The sequence below is a fragment of the Pleurodeles waltl genome, chromosome 4_2 (assembly GCF_031143425.1).
Source record: "Pleurodeles waltl isolate 20211129_DDA chromosome 4_2, aPleWal1.hap1.20221129, whole genome shotgun sequence".
NCBI lineage: Eukaryota > Metazoa > Chordata > Amphibia > Caudata > Salamandridae > Pleurodeles > Pleurodeles waltl.
In genome coordinates, this window is record NC_090443.1 from 203,092,918 (window position 1) to 203,117,641 (window position 24,724).

The following is a 24,724-nucleotide window of genomic DNA, read 5'->3' on the forward strand; positions in this document are numbered from 1 at the left end:
ACTATTCAAATAGTTTATTCAAATATACAGAGCTTTTGCATGATAAAGTTCTAATAGTCAGATTAAACACTTTGAACCAGATTTTTTTGTGTAAAGGAAGCAAATGAAGTTCCCTCAAATAGAAGAGATGGGATGATGTAAAGCGATGATCAGTATAAGTCGCATGACAGTATTGCGTGACTTGCAGCCTGTAAAGAAGAGAGTTCCCTTAATTAATCATGAAAGTGATCAAAACGTGGATGACCATTTTACTTGTGCACATTAGATAAGTTCCAAACATTTTTGGAGTGGTCTTAGTGAAGAACATCATGTTGCTCAACCTTTAGTCATCTGTGAGAAGAAGGATATATTTTAATCCAGTCTGATTCGTATGTTCCTGGCAAATGTTGACTGAGCTGGTGGCATACCATCGAGTATGTAGCAACACTGAGCTATAGGTTGACCTCAATTGGACTTAAGTCAGTTGTCCTTCATCCAACTAGCTGTCGCAAAAAAGCAGGCTTTCAGTAATTGAATTGGTTAGCTGGATATCATCAATGTATGAGATGATACTGAGACCAGCTTAGCCACAGGAGTCATGTCTACATTGAATAAAATAGGGCTAAGTGATGAGCTCTGAAGAACATCATATTCCGGATGCACAATGGAAGATTTGAAAGTAAAGACCATGTCCTAGTTAGCTAAAAAGGAGCAACTCCAATTAAGGCCAGGGGTGCAGAAGCCTATTATTAAGACATGGTCAAGAAGGACGGCATGGAGATCGTGTCAAAGGCTGTTGTTAGGTCAAGTAGTATGAGTTCCACTGAGCCCTCAGGGTCACATAGGGCGTGGACAGTTTCAGTGGCTGATAGAAGGGCTGATTCACTACTATGATATTGTCTGAAACATAATTGAGACTTGTCAATCAAGGAGATAGAATTTAGTTTTTTTTTTTTTAAACAAACGTTTTATTAACAGATATGACTTGTAAGCAACCGTACAATAACATTTCAGCGTACACTTTTCAGCCTGCATTTTTTTGGTAGTGCCCCCGAAATGTCCTATACTTTGTAAATAACTATTACACTACCCTTCCCCCCTCCCTAATGAGTCAGGTCCAATATGCTTGTGGTGTAGTGTGTCATTAGGCCCTCTATGTCTACTATTCTTGTGAGTGGGATATCTCGGCCTCTTGTTCAGGGTTGATCCACAATATCATAGGGAAGGCAGTAGGGCCGAATCAGCCCCTGGTGGTTCTGAATCATCTCCCTCATACTGTCCACAAGGGTTTTCCACTCCCTTGCCATATCTGGAGGTCTCAACCCTCTCTTGGCCTCCCTGAAAAGAGAGTCCCCTTCACAGATTGCCCATCTTTCTATTTCCCAATTCCACTTAGTTACCTTCGGGCCATCTGGATTTTTCCAGTTCATGGTAATTTACCTCTTGGCTAGGATGGAAGCCAGGTCCTGGAATCTGCTGGTCACCTTCATCCTAGGTGTGTGTGGAAACCATCTCAGCAAACAATGGCCCAGTGTGCAAGGGACTTCCCTATCCATTACTTCTGCCACCTTCTTTGTCACCCCCTCCCAGTATGTCCTAAGCTGTGGGCAGTCCCAAAACATGTGCTTGAATTCCGTCCTTAGTGTTCCACATTTTGGGCACTCCGCCCCCCTGTAACAAAATGTCTGTTAATCTGACCTGGTGTCAAGTACGCTCTATGTAATATGAAGAAGGTTATCAATTTAAATCTGGCGTTTTTCGAAACCTTGGGGTTCTTTCCAGTATCATTTCCCAAGATTTATCAGGGATGCAGGATCCCAAATCCTCTTCCCGTTTAAGCCTAAGTGAATCTATTGGATCTGTTCCTATTCTATTATATAGGTTTGTGACTGCCTTTACTGTGCCTGAGAAAGCCGCTAGATAGTTACATGTAGTCTGTGTTTGGAGCTCAGCTAAGTTTGCACGCCAATGGTGACGAATTAATGCAGCGACTGAGCCAAGCAACAGAAAGTGTCCTCCCGGTAGGTCCAACTCTGTTCTGAGATCTTCTAAGGGAATCATAGTGCCATCTCTAAAAAGGCTATTGACTGTTAACACTCTCGCTGAGTACCAGGATTGTAACCTCTTCCAGTTACCGATATGTGGCAGTGCTAGCAAGCGCAATAAAGGGACGTCCGGAATGTAGGGAACTTTTATCTTAGTCTTCTGTAAATAGCGTACCCAGCATTGAGTGAGTACCTTCAATTCGGGTAAGTCAACCTCCCTGGGTCATCGGATTCCCAGCAAGACCTCTACTAATCTTGTTCGTGGACGGAGGCAAGAATGTCACCCTCATCCTCCTGGACCTTTCTGCCGCCTTCGACACAGTCTCATACGACACGCTACGTTCCCATCTCCACGACGCCGGCATCTGAGACTCAGCACTGCAATGGCTCTCCTCGTTCATCACTGGCAGAACACAGAAGGTCTGACTCCCCCCCTTTCTCTCAGAAGCCACCAAGATCAGCTGCAGCGTCCCCCAAGGATCCTCGCTGAGTCCCACCCTCTTCAACCTCTATATGACCCCTCTGGCCTCCATCGTCAGAAGCCACACACTCAAAATTGTCTCCTGCGCCGATGACACCCAACTGATAGTCTCCCTCACCAACAACCCGACCACTACCAAGAACAATTTCCATGAAGAAATTAAAGCAGTCGCTGCCTGGATGAAAGATAGTTACCTCAAACTGAACTCGGAAATGCCCCCACACCCACCGACCACACTCACAACCTCGGCGTCATCTTAGACTCATCACTCCAATGGATCGACAGGTGAGCGCAGTCTCATCAGGTTGCTTCCACACCCTGCGCATGCTTAGAAAAATCTACGGGTGGATCCCCACTGAAGCCAGAAGTCACTCAGGCCCCTGTCAGCAGCCGTCTCAAATAGGGCAATGCACTCTACACCGGAACCACCGCCAAGACTCAGAAAAGACTAAAACACATCCAGAAGGCCTCTGCCCATCTCATCAAGAACGCCCCATGATACAGCCACACATCCGCCCTTCTAAGAGACCTACACTGGCTGCCTATCAACAACAGAATCACCTTCAAGATCCTGACTCACACCTACAAGGCCCTACACAACACCAGACCAGCCTGCCTCAACTACAGACTCTCCTTCTACACTCCCGCCAGATAACTCCACTCCGCCGACCAGGCCCTCGCCAACGTCCCCCGCATCTGGAAAACCACAACTGGAGGAAGATCCTTCTCCCACATTGCCACCAAGACCTGGAACACCCTCCCCATCCACCTCAGGCAATCTCCCACCCTGTCACAGTTCAGGAAGGACCTCAAGATCTGGCTCTTCGACTGATCCTGAGCAGCCCCCTACCTCCCCCATCACCTTGAGACCCTCACTGGTGAGTAGCCGTGCTTTACAATTCCCTGATTGTTTGATTGACTGTTAGTGGAGGGGTGAAGGACTTCACCAATGCACTGGTGGCATGTCTACACACCAGCCACTGTCTGAACCATTGGAGGTGGCTGCAATATAATAGGCTTCAAAGTCAGGGACTGCTAAACCCCCATCCACCAACTGTCTCTGCAGTTTGGCCAAAGCCACCTACTTCCGGTTAATTCCTCATAGGAAGCCGTTAAGAGGGTGTCTAACTCTATCAAAAATTGCCCTGGGTATCCACACCGGTAATACCGTAAAATAGTACAGCAATCTTGGCAAGACTATAATTTTGAAGAGTGCCGGTGACAGGGACAATGTCTCCCAAAAGGCCATACTCGCGTGGGTGGATCGCACAGCATGCCCCACATATCCATCTAAAATGTTGTGCATATCATAATACATTTTAAATCTCCAAAAAAGAGAGACATCGTGGCTCCCATAATAATGCACCCAGGTCTGAGGGGGCCACCCCGGCAGACCCAAGAGGGAAAAGCCGGGTCTTCTGCCAGTTCACGCCAAATCCCTATAGGGCCCCAAACTTGGATAACTGGAGCTGGGCTTTCGATAGATCTTTCTGCATATTCCTCTGGAAAATAAGCAAGTCATCATATACACCTACATTTAAGGCTATGCAGTGCCACACACCACCTGCTGGTATCCCTTGGCCCCCGCCTTCCCCACGAGCTAAGGCTTACAATGGTTCCATAGCTATTGCGAACAACAGCGAGAAAAGGGGGCAGTCCTGCCTTGTGCCCCGTTCAACTTCATAGCTATCTGAAATTGGCAGGACAGTGCAGACTTTAACTGTGGGGCAGTGTAGAGTAGCTTTACTCATGCTATGTATTCTTCTCCCAATCCCATCTTTGCCATCACTGCATAGAGAAAGCACCATTCAATACTGTCAAATGCCTTTTCAATATCTACTGCCATCCCTCCTGCTTTCAATTCATCATAGGAGGGGTCTCTCATGACAGCCAGCAGTCGACGTATGTTACCAGCTGTATTCTGTCCCGGGACAAAGCCTCAGTGAATCTATTGGGAGGGTCGTAGCTATTCTTTTTCTATTATGTAGGTTTGTGACTGCCTTTACCGTGCCCGAGGAAGCTGCTAGATAGTTATATGTAGTCTGTGTTTGGGGCTCAGCTAAGCTTGCACGCCAATGGTGACGAATTACTGCAGCGACTGAGCCATGCAACAGAAAGTGTCCACCCGGTAGGTCAAACTCTGTTCTGAGATCTTCAAAGGGAATCACAGTGCCATCTCTAAAAAGGCTATCCGCAGTTAACACTCCCGCTGAGTACCAGGATTGTAACCTCGTCCAGTTACCCATATGTGGCAGTGCTTGCAAGAACAAGAAAGCGAGGTCCGGAGAGTAGGGAACTTTTGTCTTAGTCTTATGCAAATAGCATACCCAGTATTGAGTGAGTACCTTCAATTCAGGTGAGTCAACCTCCCTGGGTCGCCGGATTCTCAGCAAGACTTCTATTAATCTTGTTAGTGCAGAGGTAAAGGACTTCACCAATGCACCGGAGGCATGTCTACTCGCCAGTCACATTGTGAACTATTGGAGTTGCGCTGCAAGTTAATAGGCTTCAGAGTCAGGGACTGTTAAACCCCCATCCACCAACTGTCTATGCCGTTTGATCAAAGCCACCCACTTTGGGTTATTTCCTCATAGGAATACCAAGAAGAGGGTATCTAACTCTATAAAAAATGCCCTGGGTATTCACACCGGCAATACTGTAAAATATTACAGCAACTTTGGCAAGACTATCATTTTGAGGGGTGCCACCATATCAGACAGTGACAGAGACAATGTCTCCCAAAAGGCCATACTCACTTGGATGGATCGCACAGCATGCCCCACATTTCCATCTAAATTGTTGTGCATATATTTTAACCCCTAAATAAGAGAGACATCGTGGTTCCCATAATAATGCACCCAGGACTGAGGGGGCCACATCAGCAGACCCCAGAGGGAAAAGGATGGTCTTCTGCCAGTTCATGGCAAGTCCTGACAGTGCCCCAAACTTGGACAACATGAGCTGGGTACTCGGTAGATCTTTCTGCGTATTCCTCAGGAAAATAAGCAAGTCATCATATAAGCCTGCATATAAGGCTATGCAGTGCCACACACCGCCTGCTCGTATCCCTTGGCCCCCGCCTCTCTTACGAGCCAAGGCTGCCAATGGTTCCATAGCTATCACGAACAACAGTGGGCAAAGGAGGCAGCCCTGCCTGGTGCCCCGTTCAACTTCATAGCTATCTGAAATTGTCCAGCCGGTGCAGACTCTAGCCGTTGGGGCAGTGTAGAGTAGGTTTACTCATGGTATGTATTCTTCTCCCAATCCCATCTTTGCCATCACTGAATAGAGAAAGCACCATTCAAGGATGTCAAATGCCTTTTCAATATCTAATGCCATCACTCCTGCCTTCGTTTTATCACAGGAGGGTTCTTGCATGACAGCCAGGAGCTGACGTCTGTTACCAGCCGTATTCCGTCCTGGGAGAAAGCCTGCTTGGTCTGGGTATATCAAAAGCATGATATGACGGAGGAGATGCATTGCCAGGATTTTACCAAATATCTTATAATCCAGATTTAGCATGGATAATGGCATGTATGCCCCACATTCAGTTGGGTTTTTCTAGGGTTTTAACAGGGTTATTACCACTGCCTCCCTTGTCATAGCTGGCAATAGTCCCCTCTCCTTTGCCACTTTATAGAGGGCTACCAACCTTGGGGCTAACAGGTCAGAGTACGTGACATAGACCTCCACAGGGAAGCTATCAGTCCCTGGCGTCTTGCCCCTAGCTAAATCCTTAATTGCATTGCTAATCTCCGGCCGTGTAATAGCCCCTCCCAGCTGTTCAGCCACCTCCCATGTAAGTGCGGTGAGTGGCACCTGACCCAAGAATTTTATGGGTGGCATCTACATCATATTGGAGGGCATTTTTATATAGCCTCTCATAATAGTGCATGAAATGGGCATTAATCTCCTATTTGTAAAGACTGTTCCCTGTATCCATGTGTACCTCCAAAATAAGCGACTCTCTCTTAGTCGGTGATGCCACTAAAGCAAGCATTCGACCCACCTTATCTCTCTCTGCGTGAGCCCGTGATATGTAGTTCTTATAATCAAAGCAGCAAGGTAACTTAACGTGTTCCGCTACTTTCTCTTTTAATTCTAATATTCTATGCTGGAGGCCTTGTTGTTCATATCTATTCTTTTCCTCCTCTATCAGCTTATCTTCTGCCTCTATTGTGTCTCTGACCAATGCTCGCTGTACTCCCACAGACCCCCCTATACATCTCCACTTCAGCACCACCTGGAAAGCATCCCACTCGACCAACGGGCTGCTAGCTGTGGCATCATTCTCTATAAAGAAATTAGCAATATGTTGTCTCACAGCACCTTGGTATTGTATATCTTTCAATGATTCCAGTTTTAATTTCCATGTAAGGAGACGTGGTAGGGTGTGGCCCCACCTCAGCGATAGTTATATGGGGTTGTGGTCTAAGATGGTGCGGGGCAGATAATCCACATTATGTATGGATGAAAGCACATCAGGGGTGCAAAGGAATGAGTCCAAGTGGACATGTAGGTCGTGTAAATGGGAGAAGTACTAGTAATCTCGGGCACGCGGGTCTAGCCTATGCCATGCATCTATCAGGCCCCATTGTGTTTGACAGGTTTGTAAACTGTTGTTCCACCCTTGCAATCGGGAAGTCATTCAGTGAGGGGGTGGAATCAGTCCATATTGGGGTCTGCCACACAATTAAAATCCCCTCCCAACACTATTGATTGTAGAAGGTATGGGGCCAGCCGGCCGGAAAGTTTTGCAAAGAATGATCCCTGATCTGAATTAGGTGCACAGACATTGATCAAGACTAACTCCCAACCCTCTAATTTCACCCGTACATCCACGTATCACCCATCTGGGTCTATGAAGCAATCTAGGGGTTGAAATGGAACCCCAGCCCGTATCCAGATCAGGGTACCCCTGGCTTAGGCTGAGTAAGTGGTAAAGTATACCTGTCACCTCCAACGTTTCTGTATAGCCCTTCCCTCAGTCCATGTCAAATGTATTTCTTGGAGCATTGCCACCGAGAGCCCCTCCTCTGTAAGTATTAAAAGACCTTATACCTTTTTGCCATCGTATGCATACCCCAGACGTACCATGATATGAATTTCTATGTCTCTAGTGAAGCCATAATCCTGCCTTGATCTTGAGTGCCTCTGTATCCATCCCCTTGTTTTGCTTCACTAATGACCGAGCTGAAACACTTATGCACTGAGAAAAATCTCTGGAATGCGCTTCTTAGTCTAGAAAAGACATCTATTAATTCAGTTCGCAAGATTCATAAAGGAAGGTCAGCATGCTGAAAGCATGTTTAAAAATGGTCACATCAATGAAATGAAAACATGTACAAATGATTCTCCACTGCAATATACACAGCATATATGTGTATCTATATTATAATGCAAAGCAAATAATGAATTAAAAAATATGCATCACCATGAGGCAAGGGCACATCTGCTTCATCTCCCTTCTATCAGCATCAGATCACCAGATCCCAGAATCGATTGTGGCGAGAGAGTGATCAATTATCCTCACAGGAAGGATGACACACCTAAGCATCCTGAGAATGTCTGATATCTGAATCACTAACACCCTGGTCCATCTGGTCTCGGCCTCTTATATTTTGAACAAGAGAGGAAAATACTAGAAAATCTCTCCGCATAAGTTTATTATTCAAAAAATGCTGATTACTTTAGGCCAGCTTTGAAATGAACATGTCGAGACATGGCCAAAATCCCAAGATGCCCCTTCAAAACAAAACCGTTCCCTGCCGTCCTGGTACATTCTTATCAGCCTAAGCCCTTGGTGGGAAAGAACATGAAAACAAGCAGAATAAAAACATGAGCACATTGTACAACGTGGAAAACTACCTGCTGCTTTTAACATGGCGGTGGCTAATGCTAAAGTAAAGTCAATAGGCAAAATGAATCTGGTGGTCATTAATGTGATGGTGTCAGCGCTCAAAACACAAATATCATTACACCCCTCCACCCCAATTCCTTCATATGGACCTCCCTCCACTCCATGCCTAGTTGTTCTTCTAAAAAATCATGTGACTCATAGTTCCTCCTATAACCAAACCAACAATTAACTTCCCAACTCCCCCTCCCCAGGACAAAAAGACAACTGTCTCTCATCCAAACCAAAAAATGATCAACTAGTCTTACGAAACTGGGAGCGGCCCGCTGGGCCGTTTAGAGGGTGCTACAGGAACACCTGTCTTCCCCCAATTCTTTCACTCTCTGGTGTTCCACCTGACCCGGCTTCCCCATCTGAAATCAACCATATCAATGTCTCCCCTCTAATGGGAGTTCTCCTGGTCATATCACAGCAACTTTATAGTGTGGGTTTGTTGTCCTTCAGGATCCAGGGAAGAGAGAGTCAAATGATGCAGTGTGATGTCCCTGGTGTCACCTCCAGTCCTTCCTCTTCAGATATGCGTGTGATATCTGAGTCTTGGTCCAATCCAGACTGGTCCATCTCTTCACCAGTTGCAGGAATTGGGCTTAGGTCTTGACCGGTCAGAGAGGCCACTGCTTCTACCACTTTTTGCCGTTCCTGTTGTACCTCCTTTTTTGAAGGGACAAATGTTCTGTGGTGCAGTTTGTCGAGGACGCCTGTGTTATCGTTGCACATTGGTGCCAGAGTCAGCATCCTTTCCAGACGACGGATGAGTGTCTATCCACTGTCATACCTCTTCTGGAGAGTTGAAGAATTGCGCCACTTCTTTGGTTAGCACACGCATCCTGGCCGGGAACAGCATACCATACTGTAAGCCCATTTGCCTTAATTTTTGTTTAGCCTCTCTAAAGGTAGCCCTCTGTTTCTGCACCTCTCTGGAAAGTCTGGGAAAAGGCGGACTGTGCTATTTTCCACTGTGCAGTCTCCATTCTTCCTCACCTGCCCCAGCAGATAGTCTTGTCCCTATAATGTAGCAGTCATGCTATAACCGTTCTTGGTAGAGCCCCTGGTGGGGGAGGGCATGCCGGGACCCTGTGTGCTCTCTGTAGGGCAAAAAAGGGTGAAAGTCCGTCGTCTGCTACTGCCTCCTTAAGCCAGTGCTCCAGGAATTCCACCCTACTGTTCTTTTCTATGCGCTAAGAAAGGCCAAACATGCAAAGATTATTTCACTTTGATCTATTTTCCTCATCCTCTGCTCTCAGTTCCAGGTCATAAATTTGACTCTCCAACTTATAAAGTTTGTGAATCAAATCATTTACTACTGATAGGGCCTCTTTGATTTGTTTCTCCGACGTAGTTACTTTTTCCGCCAGTCAGCGGTGATCATCACATAGTATGGTCGGGTCTGTTGCCAAAACATACATTTTCCCTTCCAAGGGTTCCGGGAGGCAGTTATGGCTTGTAGAATATCTTGGTGGGTAGGGTCCCTGGAGCTCTCTATTGAATGGGCGAGTTTAGCCGCCGGGTGTGGTGTCGAGGTACCTGAATTTGGTTTACTCCCTCATCTTTGGGTCTTTCTTGCATCCTGTTTTCCCCATGACTGGTTCTCTTCTGGATCACAATGACTGTCCCAGGTAGGTCCAGGCGTTCTCTCTGAGGGCCCGTATCCTTCACTCCTATATGAATTATTATAGTGTCGCCTATGACAATGGGAGGGCAATCCTCAGTTGAAGCAACACAGGCAATTCAGTCTCAGAGGTATTCCTTTAGGCCCCCGCTGTGTCTCTAGGACATGTCAACCGGGAGGGGTAAGCGACCCTCTCTCCCAGCACCGTCCCTCCACCTCTCTGGATTCAACTGGTGTGCCACTGCTTCTCCATCCCCTTCACACCCCTCAAAGGGGCTTCTTTCTGTTCTTCTTTTCCTTTTGCTATTTGCCCCCAGAAATGCTCAGTTCCACATGATGGGCAGTAGCACAGTTGCAAGTAAGAATGCGGCCAGAACCTCGAAGGTTATCAGTAGACCAGGCCGCGCCCAAGGATTTCCACAGTTAGGCACCGGCTCTCCTCCTACCAGGCCCAGATTTCCAGCTATTGGGCCCACTCCTCAACCAGATCACTGCTCTCCCCTCCATGCTCCGCAGCTCCCAGCAGGCCGTTGTCTACTTACCACTGCGTCGCACGAGGTCATCCCATGCAGGAAGGGGATGAGGGCTGTTGCCTCCTCATCTTAACCGGGACGCCCAGTTGCTGCAGTGTTGGGGCCTCTGCCCGGCCTCCTCTTTCTGTGTATTCCTCCCCCGATCTTCCTCACCTCTGGGCCCGTATGGCCGCTGCTGGTGATGCACCCGTCAATGTTGGGTGGGAAGCAAGGACAGCCTTCAAGTTGTCAGTGTCCCCTCCTCGCTGTATGCCGCTGGTATCAGTCTCTGTAGCATAGGTGGGCATCACTGCCATTTTGTGCTTACTGTGGCCTCCTCCGCATTAGCGGCTCTTGTCACTTGAACTACCTCAGCGCTGCTTCCAAGTGACTCATTCTCCACGGGGGCCCCCAGGTGCAACCGGCTGCAAGTTGGGTGGTCGGGGGCTCTTTGGAAGTCAGGATAACATGGAGTGGGGGGATCTCCGGCAGGAGCCTCATAAAAAGGCTTCTTCTACCATCGGCATCTGGCCACGCCCCGAGGTAATCTGATAGTTGAACATTGACCAGTTTCTCTAGAATTTTAGTGGGCAATGCGAGTAGAGAAGTGGGTCTGTAGCTGGACAACATAAGCGTTTTTTAAAGTCGCACAACATGTGCCATTTTTCACATAGGAGGTACTGTTGAAATCAAGAAGGAGCAACTTAGCAACTGATAAATTATCAGGCAAATTGCTTCCTTTCCTTTGATGAAGGTGTGCAAGAGACAGGGGTTGGTAGGGGAATCTGACTAGCTTCTGGTTATTACAGTTAGGATGTCATTTGTAGACAGTGGATTAAGTTTAGAAAATGAGGCTTAGTCAAAAAATATTTTAAAGTGTCTAAATTGTATTCAACTAAATGCCTAGAGCACACACTAAAAATACAAAACCAGATTATTTTGTTTCAAAACACCAAATGTTCATTCAGGTTTATGTGTCCGTTCTTTATTAGGATTATTTGCCCTTTGCCAACATGTGTTTCATCGTTTTGGGCATACAGCCCTTACCACTTCATCAGGCCTTAAAAATAAACACTAAGAACTCTTTTCATACCTCGGTAACAAATCTTCCTTAGATGGGCAAAAACACCCTGTGCCATATACATGTGTGGGATGCCACCTTGTAAGTTCATCCTCTGGTGGGAACTCACAAACAAAAAAGTTCCTATGTCACATATCAATTGGCCCTTCATCACATTTTAATACTTTAATCAGTCCTTATAGTCCCCAACATCACAACCCAATAAACAATATATGGGTTTCCTAACCATGTGTTTTCACAATGTATATCTTTAAGTGTCAAAATGCCCATCTCAAACACCAATCCCGTGCCTCACCACCACCTTGTGACTCACTGTCTTACCACCAAATGTAACAAATGAAAAATAAACTCATAATAAGTTCCGACGTGACACCGTACTCTACCTGTATTAATTATTAAGGCACTGAGTATCCTTATTCAGTATTTTTAACGCCTCTGTTAAGGACATTAGAACAGAACAGTTATTTACCACAGACTCAAGTTTGAACCTGCTTAAAAGATTATTCATAACCTCCCCACTTACACAAAATATTCAAAGCGGCTCATATAGTTTTCTTTAAATACAAAGGATGTGTCTATCATTTATCGATTGATGTAAAAAGACACAAATGTCATGTATGCATTTAGTACTATCCTTAAAACTGTATATCTTTAATATATTACACATGCTCTCCTTTTGTACTCACTAAACAATCAGTTTGTGCCTTTTGCAGTGTGAGCACTGCACGTCCAGGTGTTTACTATGGCCTCCATCTTAGTTCCCATTTATATCAACATCCTCATAACAACGTCCTGATGTTCATCAGTATCCTGATTCGTGTAACCAAAAACTGACTTATATCCTGTCATGTATCAATGGTCGCCATGTTGTAATCGTGATACCAGTAATTTATAAACTATTATCACACTACATATCCATAAGTGAAAATTCAACCACCTTATTCTTGAAATCAGTAAGAGGCAGACTTATGTCCTACTTAAATGCTAAGAAACAACACAGTCAGAAACAGACTTTCATTCCACTACATATTGATGGCTGCCATATTATAATAACAAATACAGAATATTGTGAAATATTAAACCCCTTCTGTACTCATCAAGCTATGATCAACAACTATCTACTCCAGGAGTCATAACGTATAGATAGCTTTGCACTATTCTATTCAGTCAATATAAAGTCACCACATCCTAATACCTACATGAGTAGGAAGAAAATATACAAAGTTCTGTATTACAGCATCATATCCTAAACCACTTGGCTGATAACAACCCATCTTTCTGCAGCCTTTTCATGGTGGGGAGCCTGCCATGAAAAGGCTGGCAGAAAGGAAGTGCTGGGGGCCACAGAGGGGGCCCTGCACTGCCCACGAACATGTCATGGGCAGTGCAGGGACTCCTCTTCCCAGCACTGTCGGAATACGCAATGTCTGCTTTGCAGACAGTGTGCATTCCGAGGGTGCTGGAGTTTTAGGATATCAGCCCCCTTAAAGGAGGCGAGGCAAATATCCTAACACTGTTCCCGCAGGTCAACCTGGTGGCAATGCGTATTACAATGTTTCCTCCGGTCAGCCTGGCGGGAACATTGTGATACGCTCGGCGGAATCGTCACCGCTATGGCGGTGGCGTCCTCCGTGTGAGTTCAGAGACGACTAAATTCGTAATGAGGCCCTTGGTTTAGTCCAAGGAACTGGAAAGATCTATATATACCTTGTTTGGTTAATGCTGAGGCATGAACCGCTATAGGATTTTTAACGTCACCCATTTTCAGTGCTCTCATATGGTCTCCAATTCTGTCCCTGAGAGCCCTAATAGTACTCCAGACAAATGGGCCATCATATTTGCATATGATAACCTATACCACAAATTTTGTACCACAATTTATATTATTACAGATCATATATTCACGTGTGATGGTCTTCTGAAATTTACAGTGTTATCAAGTGCCCATCTGTGCACCCCAAAGTGGCCACATTTGAAAAAACCAAGTGTATGAGGTGTTTACCAATTCTCACATGATATCCGTTTTGGATAGCTAGGAATTACTACGGATCCCAAAGGTCTCCCTCTGTGGTAACTAATGTCTGGTCTTTCTGATATACAGTCCTTCAACAACTTATCCCCTCACAATAAATACCAATATTGCTGTGAGCACCTCTGAAACTTCCATGTAGCCCAGTTGTGTTCAATGATCAATCGGACTTTCTTGGTTGGCGCTTTATCATGTTTTTTTATAGATAGGGTGTCGGACCTCTTGATCTTTATAATCCTGTCCCTGTCCTTCTGAATAATGTGTGTGTTATATCCTGTCTATAAAAAACACAACTCCTTGTCTTGTAGATACCTTCAAAATATAGTGACACTACATCAAGTGCCACAATCGAGATGCCAGGTTTCCATGTCACATCTGACAATATTTTCAGTATGTCTTGTACGTGACGTACGTGGGAAGAGAGATTAACCACAAATTGTTGCAAAAAAATCTACAAATTCCAACACCTATGAAATTCCTGTTCTATGCTACAATTACGTCTCACTCGCATCATCTCTCGAAACGGAATGGCATTAATCTGGTAATGGGATGCAAGCTGGATTCGTAACCTACTGTGTATTGTATTACCTTGCACATATAATTCAACATCAAGAAACACTATTCTCTCATCACTGTTTTGGTAAGTCAACCATATCTTACAGGCAATTATGTACATATATTCACAGAATGATTCCAGTTGTTCAATAGAACCAGTCCAAATCATAACACTCTTGTAGTTGTTTATACCATGCATTGTTAACTAGAAACACTTTATTCTCAAGAATAATTTCTGTCATTGACACTAACATCTCAGTATATTGAAGTCAAGTGATCGGTCTCGCTTTGAGCATATGTTTTAGAGCTGTTAACCCCCATGGTGCCTGGGGCGAGCTGGTCTCGTCCTCGCACACGGTTCCCATGTGTCGGGGACGAGACTAGCTCGTCCTGCACCACTCCCACTGAGGAGTGCTAGCACTCCCCCCATAGGCCTCCCTCCCACACCACTCAGCCGGAGATGTAAGGGGAATTGCTTCCCCTTCAACCCCCCCTCGGCAATCTGATGACGTCAGCGCACTCACATCGCGCCAACGTCATCAAATGCTGCTGGGGATGCCCTGGAAGCCATTTGCTTCCAGCACAATTGGAGAGAAGACCCTCTAAAGGTGAGTCCTTCTCCTGGGAGGGGGGGGTTTGGAGGGGGGAAAACAGACACAGGGGAAAAGGAAACAGTTTTTCCTCTCCCCCTGTGCCTATTTTGAGTGGATTCCTGCTCAACGATCGCGGTCGAGGCCCGCGATCATGGAGCAGGAATCTACCCACTAGACACCAGGGGTTGTTTTATGTTTATTTTGGGGAGCGACCCCTTGTGCAAGGGTTGCTCCCTTGGGGGCATAACTATATCTGTGTTTCGGCCCCCTCTTGGGGCAGATCGGACGTTTTTTCACCCAATCTGCCCCCGGGGGGGGTGGGAGGTCGAAACCCACTAGACACCAGGGATTCAGTTTTAAATAATCTTTTAGGACAGTGACCCCTTAGGCAAGGGTCACTGCTCTGGGAGCAATGGTTTTTTATATGTTTAGGCCCCCTGGGGCTAGATCGGCCATGTTTTTGGCCGATCTCGCCCCCGGGGGGGTCCAAACCCACTAGGCCCCAGGGATTGTGTTGTGTGCGTTTTGTGTCTTGGGGGCACCCCTTGGGCAAGGGTCGTCCCTCCAAAGGGGGGGCATTAGTGTTGGCTATTTCTGCCCCCATGGGGGCAAATCTGCCTATTTATTTTGAGCCCATCTGTCCCCAAGGGAAGCCGAAGCCACCAAGACGCTAGGGAATTTGTTTTTGTTCCTCTTTTTTTTTGTGCTGGGGGCACAGATCGGTTGTCCATTTCTGCCCCCCTTGGGGGCAGATCGGCCTATTTTTTTTAGACCCATCTGCCCCCAAGGGGGTCAGAATCTACTTAGGCACCAGGGATCTTATGTGTGTGTGTGTTTTGTGTGGGGGTGGCCCCTTTGGCAAGATTTACCCCCCCAAAGGGGGCACATTACTGATGGCCATTTCTGCCCCCAAGATGCCAGGGAATTTGTTTTTTGTTCCCCTTTGTTTTTTTTGTGCTGGGTGCCCCACACAGAACAGCTGCCCATTTCTGCCCCCTTTGGGGGCAGATTGGCCTATTTTTTTAGGCAGGGGGGGCAGAATCCACTTAGGCACCATGGATCTTGTGTGTGTGTTTTGTGTGGGGGGCGGCTCCTTTGTCAAGGGTCACCCCCTCAAAGGGGGCACATTACTGATGGCCATTTCTGCCCCCCCAGTTCAGCCTATTTTTTTTAGGCTGGGCAGAAGCCACTCAGGCACCAGGGAAAATTTGTACATTCTTGCTGGTGGGGTGTTTGTCAACTGGCGAAGTATTTGTATTTGTTTTTATAACAGTTTATTTCTTCTTTTTGTCCTAGTTCAAAGCTTTTGCTTCCTTTGCTGTGGATCCTTGCGGTTTTGGCAGTAGTTGATCTGCGGTTTGTGTAGTTGCATGTTTTAGGTAAGTAAAAGCAATTTACTCCAAAGGAGTATTGTTGACATGCATGAATTACATGTTTGTAGGTGATGTACTAAATTCAGGATTGTGTGTGAAATTGTCCTTAGATTTGCGCACAATGATATCTGTGTTGTCTTAGGTCTAATTTGCTTTTATTTTTTTATTTTTCTTGGGATATCATTGGTGATTGCTGTGTCTGTGCAGAGTAGTTGCTGGTGAGTCTAGCTTTTTCAGGCAAGTGAGTGGTATAGTTTTTTGGTACATAACTCTTTATGATAAAGCCACACTTTGTTTATTACTTGTTTTAGACAGTGCTGGTGGCAGTGCTGGTCCCCAATAATGAATTTATCTTAAATCTCCTCTTGCAGGATGACCAGGGACATACCACTGGTCAGGTACAATCAGAGGGGGAGGTAGAGGAGATTCCAACCAGGCAGACTCAGGAGAGCATTCTGAAGATCCTGGAGAGGGTCCTTACACAAATCTTTCCATCAACAAACCTCCTAATGTAGCTGGTAGTGGGAAGGGGTCACACACAAGTAGGGCTCCCTTCATCCCTAGAGGCCAGGTAACTAGGGTGACTAAAGTAAGGGAAAGATCTACCTCTGCCAATGCCCATGTCAATTCTGTCTCAGAGGTGTCACACACATCTAAACCTGAGGACCAGTCCCTAGAGAGGGAACTCAGAATGCTGAGGTTGGAAGAGGCCAGACTGAGGCTACAGCAGCAACAGTTGGCCTTAGAAAGGGAATTCCTGGCTGTGGAAAGGGAAAGGCAGGGATTGGGGTTAGTTCCCCATTGTGGCAGCAGAAGTAACTTCAGGAACTCCAGTGTTAGGGAACATACATTTGATTCCAGAAATCTGCACAAGGTTGTTCCCCCTTAGAAAGATTGGTTCACTGCACTTGAGAGGGCCTGTAAAGTTCAGAGGGTCCCTCAAGCACAGTGGGATGCTATCCTGTGGTTGTCTTACACTGACAAAGGGAGAGACAGGCTCTTTATTTTCAGGGAGGATGACTCAGACAACTACCACATTCTAAAAAGTGCACTCTTAGATGGTCTAGGCTGAACCACTGAACAATACAGAATCAAGTTCAGAGAGATCAGAAAGGAGTCTTCACAGGATTGGATAGACATTGTAGACTGTTCAGTGAAGGCCCTAGAAGGTTGGTTAAATAGCAGTGAGGTGACTGACTATGAAAGCCTGTATAACCTAATTCTGAGAGAGCATATATTGAACAATTGCATGTCTGATTTATTACAGCAGTATCTTGTGGACTCAAGAACTGGGAAAAAAGGCAGACAAATTGGTCAGCACAAGGGTGAGAAGAAAAGCTCATAAAGGGGGTGATAAGGACAGCAAAAATGAAAGATGGTGAAAAATCTCAGGACAAGCATGGGGATAAAAGTAAACACAAAGATCCTTCTTCAGGTCCAAAACACTCATCTGGGGGTGAGGATAAATCATATTCTTCATCTTCTTCTCACTCTACACACACTAAAAAGCCTTGGTGCTATGTGTGCAGAGGTAAAGGCCATTGGCCAGGAGATAAATCCTTCCCAGGTAAAGCCCCTGAGCCTACCACCACTAATACATCAAACTCTAGTCCCCCTAGCAGTAGTGTTAATAGTGGTAGGACTACTGGCAATAGTCAAACTAAGCGTGTAGTTGGGTTCACTTTTGGGTCCATCATCAAAACTGGGGTAGACAGTCCCAAGACAGTTTCTGTCACATCTGGAAGCATTGGCCTTGCCACCTTGGCTGCTTGTTCCCTTAACATGGATAAGTACAGGCAGTCAATTTTAATAAATGGTGTTGAGGCCCAGGCCCACAGGGTCACAGGTGCCAGTATCACTCTGGTGACTGAAAACTTGATGTCACCTGCACAACACCTCATTGAACAGAAGTGCCAAGTTACTGATGTCAATAACGCCACAAAGTCCCTCCCCTTAGCTCTAGTTCAACTTAGTTGGGGTGAAGTTACTGGCCCAAAGCAGGTGGTGGTATCACCTGTATATTGTCTCTTAGGTAATGACCTAGAGGCCTCAGGTTGGGCTGTGATAGAGTTTAGGACCCATGCATCCATGCTGGGTATCCCTGAGGAGTTGCTTCCTCTCATTTCTGGTGAAATGAAAAAGCAAAGGAGAGAAAAAGGCCTGAAATCTCAGGATCCATCTCCACTAACATGTAAGAAGGGTTTCAAAGTATCCCTTTCCCACCCTGCCACTAAGGAGAAACCTTTCCTGGGGTGGAACCTGTACCAAAGGAGCCCTCAACTTTCACAGCTGGACTGCCAGAGGTAAAAGTACCTTTCTGTGGAACTACTAAAGCAGATGTGCAAAACTGCACCGTTTTAGTAAAGATGGAGCAACCCTCCAGCCCTCCCAGAGAAACTTTAGTGTGGAGTTATAGACAACAACCCTGCTCTGCCCTGCTCCAACTCAAGAGAAACAGCAACCCTGTTACCTCTTACAAATAATTGGACAACCTATTGCCCAGCTATGGCTTTGTTGAGACAGCATCCCTGTCTAGCATTGTCTTAATTTGACACAGGCCCAGTGGACCAATCCCACTGCCCAACTTTAAAACATACTAATAGAAACTCTGAGAATTTACACTCACACTATTGGTTAGGTAAAAATCTCCAGACAGGGTGGTTTACATCCCCACAGGGAAGTAACCATACAGTGGATGATAAACGGAGTAACCACTCTAATGCAGATCTACTCTCCACTTATCACCACTTATATAATAAACTCTCATCTTGGTTGCCGGGGGGACACGGACGCTTCTCCCTGCTCGGCCCGTCCTCTTCCAGCTACAAAAAGGTGCGCCCCTCGCGGGACGCAGTGAGACTCATCTTGGTTGCCGGGGGGACATGGACGCTTCTCCCTGCTCGGCCCGCCCTCTTCCAGCTACAAAAAGGTACACCCCTCGCGGGATGCGACCAGGCCAAGACGGGCACGTCTACGCCCGTCTTCGGCCGACTGTGGCTGGGCTGGGCCCATTCTTTTCACCTCGCTGACTCATTCACCACGTAAGACTTATAATATTTTAACTTTTGTTTGGTATTGTGTAACTGCTACTTTCTCCGGTTACATGGGGAAGAGGAAAGCTTTTGATCCTCTGGATCCACTGACTGATTGTAAAAAGCAGAAAAAGTGCTCCCTCAAACTAGTTACTAAGACCAAAGGAAGCACCCACAAACATTTTGAGGAGATTGACCAGTTATTTGAAGAGGTGGAGGCGATTTTAAATTGTACAGCCGGCTATAATGGAGCCCTGCCTCCAAAAAATGCTTTAGTCCACCCTGGGAGGATCCAAGATTTCTTTAAAAAAAAGACGAAGGATCAAGGCTCGGATCCAGCTTTGACTAATAGCAGAGTGGTTCCACTAACAACATATAATACCACTCCTTTCCCTTCCAAGGGTTTAACGACTACGGCTAGCGATCCTTTACCCAGAAGTGGGTCCCTCCAAGTGGAAGTGGAGGGAAGTACACCTATTCCAGCTATTCCATTGAGCCCTGTGGAATTGACTCCAAACATACTCTGTAGGAACCAGTTCGAGGTCCTAGCTGAGGAGGATGAAATACCTAGGGCTCCCGAACCCCCTGCAGCTGATTTTAATAAAGAGGATACCCCTTGTACCTTTGTTCCCACCTCTGCTCCTCCCTTGGAGCATCTCCCCACTGAGCCCAATGTCTTCCTTATACTCCAGAGAGTGGACGAAGTCAGGTTCCTGTTGTTGCAATTGGCAAATATTCTGCAGGAAAGGCCAGAGTGTGGATGCAAATGCTACCCAAGAGATGAAGGGGCGAAGGGTGGTTACATAGTATCTGACTCAACTCCATCCACTTGGTCCACACAAGGGGGTCAAGCTCCCGACCACCAAAAGAAAAAGGCATACAGGGTTGGCCCAGATGCGAACACAATATGCCCTGCAGACAATCCTACACATGAGCAATCAGGCAACAAAAATGTATCCATTGAGGGGGCCATCATGACAATCCACCCTGACCCCAATGGTCGCCCCCCAGATTTCTCAAATATTTGTCAACCAAGAGGTGCAAAGTGATTGACAATTTTTCATGCAGGGGGGTCCGCGTTCCTTCTAATGTTAGCAGGCCACTCGCTTCTATATTCTCCTCTGATTCCACTTGTGATACTCCCTCTCAGAGAACCCCTTGCGGCTCAGTTACATTGCCAAATGTCCAAGGCCCCAAGTTCGGGTCCAACACTCTTTCCTTGAAACAAGTCCCGAAGCTGCTACCGGGGCTTATCGAGGACCATGAGTCTAGGGTTAACAAGGTTACTCACTGGCTACGACACCAACGGAACTGCTTATCAGTCATACACTCGGGCTGAATCATGATGTAATCTCAATTGAGTTCCATGACAGAATCTTGGTTGAGAGCCTTATTGCATTTAATGAACGTATCCGCTTCCTTATGGAACGAAGAAAGGGATGTATCACTCTAGAGTCAGCATTAGAGGAAGGAGGCCAGGTTCAAGTTCATAGCCACTCATGCCGTAATGTTGCAAGTAATCAACTAGGGTGTGGTGATCCTATCCAGATCAATCCTGTATGACTGGCCACAGCTCAGGAAGCAACCCTAGGGGATAATCCAGAGGAATCATTTTTGATAGATTTCGAAGGATCTACCACTAATGAGTTAATTCCTGAGAAGCCCAACTCCCAGACACCTAGTGCTGCCTCTGGGAGAAAAGGCTTATCAATAATGACATGGAACCTAGCCGACATTGGGAGGAAATTAGACGATACTGACTGGTGTTCATATATAAACACCCAAGACATATGCCTCTTTCAAGAAACATGGGCTGAGGAGAAGATTACTATAGATGGGTTTCTTTCCTTCAATTTGGTTGCCCAACCATCTGCAAAGGCGACAGGCCGAGCAAAAGGGGGTCTTCTGATGCTGTTAAAAAAAAATGTGCAATGTGAATACAAGATTTTAAAATTTGATTGTCCAGATCTGATGGGGTTACAAATCACGTTTCAACAGAGTTTTAATGTAATCCTTATCAATGTCTATGCTCGATCTGTACCTCGAGGGGTAGAATCCCATATCTTAAATCAGTTACTTGACTTTTTAGATACTCTGCAACCAACATCTTATCTGATAATAGCTGGGGATGTAAATTGCACCTTTGAACCTTCTGTGTTATTAACTGGCCTCACAGAGGAAGAAGACCAAACATGGGGGATCGCACAGCTGACCAGTGATCGTTTTTGTCCTAACTCTTGTGCAGCCACTCAGTTGGCTTCTCTTTGTTTGAAGCATGGCCTTAGGGCCTGCAACGGTCGTATGCCCTCCGACTTGGACACCGCACTCACTTTCAAACGAGGCACATCTACAAGTGTAATTGACTATTTTTTAGTTTGTGGCCCCTGCTGAGAGATATGAAGGTGGGTGTTAGATGTGAAAGTGATCACTCCCCCTTGTTACTTTCCATATCAGGGGACTTCTTTGGTAGAACTTCGAATAACCAAGTTACTATGGTCCCCACTCCCACCTTGAACAACTTGTCCACGAAGGTCAGGTGGCCAAAGGTGCAGTCGAACCCTTATTTGTTACGTGAGATCTACCTAGCTTTTATAGATAACCTGGCCCCATACTACGACTGTGATTTTAATGATATCCCACTTTTATCTATACATGAAAACATGGTCACCAGATTGCAAAGTATTATTTATAGGAAGATCGGAGCAAGATAGCAAGGAGGCACCTCGGCCAGCAATTCATGGTTTGATGAATCCTGCTATAGGGCTAAGACAGGATTAAAAAACGCTATTACGAAAGGGATTTCCGGGGAAATACAACTAGCCAGACGCACTTATAAGGAATCCATCACTCAAGCTAAAAAATCCTGGGAAGAAACAATTTGGCAGGAGTTGTTGGATGCTACACAATCCAACAATAACAAATTGTTCTGGGAATTGTTGTGCAAGCAAGAGAAAGAGGGTAGGACTAGCCTAAGAAATCATATACAGCCAGAAAGATGGGTCGAACACTTCTCATGCCTTTATGATAAAATTGCCACCCCCATCAGCCGGGAAGTGGGATCCTCCCTCCACCCCGGATGTGGCTCCCCGCCTTGCTCCCATAGAAGGGGCCCCACAGACCTTTAAGGGCCACATTTGTTTTTCCATTAAAGAAACTGCTGAGGCTATTCGCTCGCTAAAATCCGGAAAAGCCCCAGGTCCAGATAAAATTCCGGTGGATCTCTATACATCTGAGCCAGCAATTTGGACCTGGTACATCAATGCACTTTCTAACAAAATTACTGAAGGGGGGCAGATCCCCATGAGATGGAAGGGTGCTGAAATTATTCCCATCCACAAAAAGGGTAACGCAAACCTCCCGACAAACTAGAGGCCGATTAGTCTTATAGACAATCTCCCCAAAAATGTTGCCAAGCAACTTCTAGGCAGACTAACTAATTGGGCCACGGATCATCAGATCCTCTCTCCCCTCCAAGCAGGGTTTCGATCTAGGGTCAGTACAGTGGATCCGGTCTTTAGGCTGGCCGTGCTGTACTGGAAATATACAGCTCTTGCAAAAAACCCTTATACATTGCCTTTGTTGATTTGAGACTAGCCTTTGACCTAGTTCCAAGGGAGAAGTTATGGGAGGTGCTATATAGAATAGGGACTCCAGCTAACATAATTCAACTCTTGAAGCGACTGCATGAAGATACATATGCGCAAGTGAGATGGGGCACCCTAGGCAAACTAACAGACAAAATCCCCATAAATAGGGGTGTCCGCCAGGGCTGTGTGCTGGCACCGTTTTTTTTCTTCTATTTTTATCAATGAGGTGGTACAGGTTTTAATGGCATGCCAGAACGATGCTCCCACCCTGTGCGCTCAGAAAATCCTGATTCTTCTTTTTGCAGATGACTCCATTCTTATTTCCAAATCCCCTATGGGCCTACAAATTCTTATTAATAGATTTAATTCTTTTTGCCGAGACTATGGCTTAGAGTTGAATCACAAGAAAACCAAGTTAATGGCACTCCGCTCTGGAGTACGGAAGAAATGCACCATCCGCTTAGAAGGCAATCCCTTGGATAAGGTCTGTTCCATTGACTATTTGGGTGTAAGGCTCACTGATCATTTGCACTGGGCAGAACAGGTCAATAAAAGCGCTGGCCGCTTGCAGCACGGTGCAGCATCTATCCTGCATTTTTTTAGGGGTACGACAGCAAAAACTGTCTCCCCGGCAATCAAGATCTATATTGCCAGAGCACAGGGTGCTGCTATTTACGGTGTGGAGGTCTGGGGCTTTTCTGACTGCAATAGGTTAACTATCGGAGAGAATAGGTTTGCGAGGTTTCTATGTGCTTGCCCTCCAAGCACTCCACTCATTCCATTGTTTTTAGATCTGGGCCTGAGAAGGATAGCCGACCTAATCATTTTAAGACCACTTCTATATTGGGTAAGGCTATGGACCGTACCAGAACTGGATGTTTACAAGACCTCACTTTTAGATCTGCTAAAGTGCCCCAACTCAACCTCTATTCCCTGGGTAAAACATGTGTCCAGATGGTTTAGCAACCTGGGACTTGGAGATTTTTGGGAAAAAACCCACAAACTTGAGAAAGCCCACTCTAAAGTGTTGAAGCGTGTATACTGGTCCTATGTATGGAATGACTACATTACTCGCAGATCTCACGGTTGCTTAACAAATCTCTTTACAGATTGTAAGTGGTACCCACAATTTGAAACATATCTAGACATTATACCCAATATTTTTGGCAAACGTTTATATGATATATTCCGCTTTGGGTCGTTGCCGCTGAAGTCTAGGATGTGTAGGTGGGGTACAAAAACAGTAACTGACACATGTCCTGTATGTGGTACAACATCTGAAACAGTTGAACATTTTATGTTTTTTTGCCCCGCTTATTCTTCTCTCAGGTCTAAGTGGATTTGTAACATTTGCCGTGAAATGGGAATAAGAGATTGTGCCTCTGCCCTGAGGATTTTAAAAAGTCATCACTCTACGGTTTTAATACATGCTGTTAGCAAGTACTTGCTAGCAGCATGGTGTATACGCAACTCTGCTATCAGCAATGTGTTTTAATTATGAGTGGACAAGTCTTTTAAAGGTTGTAGTGGGGGTTCTGCAGTTTTATTGTGTATTGTTTGTATGGTTTTTACTGAACTGTATTTTACACACATTTGTATTTTTATAACTGTATTTTTTACCATCGATCAAATAAAGCTTGTGTTAAACGAAAACGAATAAAGTCTCAACTGGCCAAGGTTAGCCTTATTGTCCTTCGTTTGGGGTGTTATGTGAGAAAGTATCCTCTTTCTAGCAGGGTTACCCCCACTTTTGGCCTCTGAGTGTGTATCAGTGTATTTTTACTGTCTCACTGGGATCCTGCTAACCAGGACCCCAGTGCTCATAGTTAAAACCCTATTCGTCAGTGTATTTTGCCTGTCTCACTGGGATCCTGCTAGCCAGGACCCCAGTGCTCATAGTTTGTGGCCTAATGTGTGTGTTATCAGTAGTG